This window comes from Dermacentor variabilis, chromosome 6, assembly GCF_050947875.1.
Source record: "Dermacentor variabilis isolate Ectoservices chromosome 6, ASM5094787v1, whole genome shotgun sequence".
Taxonomy (NCBI): Eukaryota; Metazoa; Arthropoda; class Arachnida; order Ixodida; family Ixodidae; genus Dermacentor; species Dermacentor variabilis.
This window is the reverse complement of record NC_134573.1, coordinates 137,519,714-137,524,986: the sequence shown is the minus strand read 5'-3', so window position 1 is coordinate 137,524,986 and position 5,273 is coordinate 137,519,714.

The window sequence follows — 5,273 nt, the reverse complement described above, 5'->3', positions numbered from 1 at the left end:
GAAAAAGAAACGATGCCGCAGCCGAAGAGCAAAAAGTTGTCTTCACCGCGTGAGGAGCTCTGTGGAGAAGCGTCGTTATGCGCTGTGGAGAAGTGGGCTTCCGGAATTATACAGATTGATTTAATTTTTAGAGCGTTAGCGTGAATAACGCTTATTTCAAGCACGAAATGTTAATACGCGTCCCATCTAAATGCCAGAGAAAACTTTCTCACGCGTTTGGTTACGTTGAAAAATTCTACAAAAGCAACTGCCACTGTGTTGCACCTATACTGCCACTCGGGCACTTTGAGTGTACTTGAAAAGAAGTACAATGCTTTATACCTTTGCTACACGCCAATTTCAAGCACGTTTAACTTCTTCAATCTTGTCCGCATTTAAAATTTCTATCGCGCTTGTAACATTAGATGCAAGCCCAAGTTCATGAGGAACGAAACAATCTCTTTGTCATGAGTGGTTCACCCACAGTGTGTCTGCCTGCCTGTCGTCAAGGAACGTCGAGTGCAGCGTTAAAAGATTGGAAAGCTATTTGTTTGGTTAAAATTAACACAAAGAACTGGAAAGACCTGTATATGCTTCTTTAGGCATAAAGTACAATTTATGTGACCTCCTGTACCTTTTTTGCTTGCTTTGGCTATCATGATCGGAAAACATTGAAGAACGCGAAACGAAGGCGAGGACTGAGATATGAAACAAATAAATAGGACAAACGAAAGGGCTAAGGAGGATGGATTATCTCTAGTGAATAACATACAATCGGGACTCACTTTGCCGTGCACCGGGAAAATCATGCGTGACGACTATCATTTCCAAGGATTAAGATTCTTGGCACCAGTGCAGGTAAAACCAATGCAAGAAATAATGGAAGCATTTCGCATTACTAAGGTAAGCCTACTCCCTGGATAGGACGCGACTGAGCGAGTCAGACGCGCGGGGTCTTTGCGTGGCAATGATAACATAATGGACATATGAAGCAAGGTCATGGCGCGGTACACATGAAAAAGTATCGTCCATTACGGTGTGGTATCGGCGTATACCCTGCAGTACCAGTAAAGAAAAAGTGAGTTCGTGTGTTGTGCTTGCAGTGGCTTTTGGCACATAGACGGTTTCCTGTTAGAGATGAATGAGTAATTTTATAGATTAAGATACCCAGCTTAGAAAAAGAGACGTTTATCTCCGATGCATAGACGCGATGTCAACAGCTGCGAATGTGAGTACGCTAGAAGCGGTTGAGTGTTCTATACGCTTTCGATGTCACCGCATGGTCGTACTTGTTAACGAAGAGTTCGCGGCCGGTTACGTGCATTTTATTAACAAGACAAGACGGCTATAGTCAGGGCTCTACGTACGTGTAATCGCAGTGGACTGCTCACGCAGTTAAGATAATAAAAAAAGAACGTATTTATTAACAAGAACATATTTATTTTGTGGCAAGTATAGGAATTCAAATGTGTTTCACTGCAAATATTGTTCTGAGCACGAAATCACAACGAAATATTCTTAATCGACTGCAGTTATGTTACAGTGCAAGACACTTTGGGCGCAACATTTAAATTACTTCTAGCTTTTATTTTTATCCAAATGACCATAACTCATTGAAAGATAGGCTAGTATAAAAATAGCGCAGCTAAGTAGGCAGACCTTCATGTATATGCAGGGTGTCCCAGCTAACGTTAACCGAGCTGTTCAACGAATAAAAAAAATAAGATTAAGGCAATGTGGTGCAAGTTACGATTTAAGACATACGGTGTTCGGTAGCCAGAGGTCGGACGATCGAATACCGTTGGTCTTATAAGCGTATCCTGCACCATGTTTTGTCGATATCCTTTTTTTTCTTTCGTTGAACAGCTTAGCTGACGTTAGCTGGGAGTCGTGACATAGCTGACAGTTATCACCACCCATGCATCTCTGGGGACAGTCTAGTTATGTTCAAGAGAACTGGTGGTTGCAAATGCCAAAGGGCAGTAAAGAAAAAAAAACAGACATTTTTAATGGCACTAAACGCAATATCACGAAAGCATTGCTGACACACAATCACTGTCGCGAAAGATTGCACAGTACTGAGGTGGTGAGAGCTATCTGTTATAAAGAGAAAGTATAACAAAAAATAAGTACGCGAAATTGGGTATAGCTTCATCGGTGAACGCACACGCGCCGACTTAGTATTCGCTTAGTATTCATTGCAGTCAGGCTAAAATAATGCCGTGTGTAATTTATCACCAGCACTAACGTTTTCTAAAGCGTAGCACCAACACTAACGTGCTGCGCTTTCGGTTGAAAGCGTACCATTGCTGGCAAACAATAATGCGCCCAAAAAGCGAAAACCGCATTTTTCTTCGTTTATTCAACCCGTCGTCCGCTATCGGGAAGGGGAAGCCAAAAGGCTCCCAATGGTGGTGCAGTCACGTGTTTAAATATGGCGGCGCCCATGAAGCGGCGCTGTAAATGGCCCATAAAAGCAGAGGCAAGACTTAAGATCAAATTGTTGGGAACTGAACGATAGCTTTCCTCATTCGTTTCTACATCAGTCCTCATCTTCATTTCGCGTTCATTAATTTTTATGAGAACGATACTTACCAACTAACAGAGCAAGAAGTAAACTTAAGATATCCGCCTTGATATCGTCATTCGCACGAAGGTGACGACCTGACAATTCTAACGCGCTTCAGAAAGCGCCGACACTCGTTCCTATCTCTACTATTTCTTCAGGAATGAAGTAACTAACAAGAGGATTGAAAGCGAAAGAACGTGTCTCCGCATCAATTTTTTTTTTTTACGTATATACACGAACAAGAGTTCTGAAGCTATGGACGTCACCGGGTTTCCTTCGGTAAACTTGACAGGAAGTGTTAACCCAGCCTCGCTAAAATCAGGTGTGTAACGGATGCATCAACGCATACTCTACCGAGGTTCGCCTTTATTAACGCGCCACACCCGCATCCCGAATACATCGACGAGAAAGCGAAGGAGGCCTTGCCCTACAGAAATAACAACACGCGAATCAAAGTTTGGATCGCCGAGTAGCGACGACCCACGTCTGGCGGCATCGCGTCTCAACGCTCAGGAGCCAGCCGCCAGCGCTATACATTTCGTTAACTAACCTCCCCAGGGCTGCATAAACACTGACGATCCAAGCGCACACGCACCACTCGGCTGTTTACCGCTCTATAACCGCTGCATTACGAATACGCGTTCTCCGCTCGAGCACGCTTACAATGCCGGAGCTCCGGAGAAAAAAACCGCGTCTGAGTCTCGCGAACGCGCAGACACTCTGTATGCGCCAACCCCGAGCGTCTAAGCACTCTCTCTCTCTCTCTCTCACTGCAGAATCGTAAGCGGTAGGGAGAAGGAGGAAACGGTCGTGCCACAACCTAGAGAAAGAGGCCGGAGGGAGTTTAGCTACGAGCCGCGGCTCTGGAATAGTATAAGAGTAGCGGAGGGCGGGGGGTAGAGGAGGAGGTTTCCCCCCCCTCTTTCAGCCCCCACGCCGTCGCTGGGGAGTTCTCCTTATCTCGGCAGCCAGACGGCCGACGACGCCACAAAGGAAGCGGCGGCGGGCCCCACCGCCAACGCGTGCCTCGCCGCGTGTGCTTGCTTCGGTTTGCCTGCGTTGCCGGCGGTGAACGCATTGTGCGACGCGCGCGCCGACGCTACCCCGAATGCTAGGAGAGAGAGAGAGAGAAGGGGAGGGAGAGAGACATGGTGCAGCCCGCTGTTTATACACTCGGTTCGGCCCCGAACGGAAAGTTCTCGGACGTAGCATTTGTTTGTCTTTTTCCGCATCATTTCGGTTTAGGGCAAACCGTTGAATCGGAACCAGTGGCGGGAGCGTGTTGGTGCGGTATACATATGCGCGAAATGTTTTCGAGCTCTGAGGAAAAAGAAACAAGAAAGCGGGTAAATGTTTATTTAGAAGCGGCGCGAGATTGGATCCACACCCGTGGAATCAAGCCGGCGCCTCAAACAGCTCTGTGTGCTGCGCTCCCGCGCAAAATAACTACGCTGGTGAACAAACGGGGGAAACAAGCTATACGCAGCAGGCACTCTATGTAAACTGTATAGGAACTGAGTAATATCCGCGCGAGGACAATACAACGTAACGTCTTACCCTAGCGACAAGGCCTCTCGCTTTATTTCTTTTTTTTTTTTTTTTGTCTGAGCACGTGGAAAGGATTAGTTGGAGGAAAAGATGATGTCGCCCCACGTCTTCTCTTCCTGACTTTTTCTTTGTTGGATATATTTGTTGGATAGATTCGGCACAGCAAACATGGGTTTCTTTACGATAATACCGTTTCTCTAGATGTATACTCGACGGTCATGGTCATGGCCTACGGTTACACGTTGAGGTGGAAGCCGCTCAAGGATAGAGAGAGGGAAGTAGCTGGATGGCAAAGGCAACGTAAATACTGAAACCTGTTGGAACGTGTCAGACACTACTAAAGGAAGCTGACGATACCTGTGAAAACCTGTGGGAACATGCTGAACGTGTGTTTTGCAGCTGTCCTGTGCGGGCCACAGTGGAAGGTGCTGACTTCTGCGCTGTCAGTCATCGAAAGGCCATATTCTTTTTGGCCGCCTTGCGTAACGGCACGTCAGCAAAAGCAGCTGTCGATGGTTGTTGTGCACTGTTTGCAGCGCATCTGCCTAGACTCGACAATTTAAGGAAATCACTGCGGTAAGTGGGAACTGTACATAGGCATTCATTCTTCCTGTCTTTGTCATCTTTCATTATTCTTGTTTTCAGCCCATTTCCTCTCCCCACCCCTTTCTGGTGCAGAGTAGCGGGCCAGATCATACTAGTTCCGGCCGACACTTCTGCCTATTAAATAATCATCCACAATCCCCCATCCCCCCTTTGTTGGAACTTATTGGAACCGCACGAAATGCCACGAAACGTCAAACCACCATATTAGCACATATTCCATCATGCACAAACGCGAGACAGCGAGGAGAGATGAAGTTGTCAATATGGCGTCCCCTGGTTGAAGCAGGTGGGAACACGCAGTATTTCTCTCCTGGCTCTGATCGAACAAATGCGTTGCGCCGCAGATTATAGGTTACTGTGTAGATGTTACAGACCGGTTGTTATAGACGTAACCCTTAAATTGGCTCCGTAGCCTATAATTGGCTTTCAGTAAGAACGCGTAACCCTTATACTAAACGAAAACAATTAAAATATCAGGACGACTGCCGCTGTAGCCTCTATATTTATGAGTTATCTCCGCGTAGAAGTTACAGGTTACCGGGTTTAGGGTGTATCAGTACCTTTGGGAAGC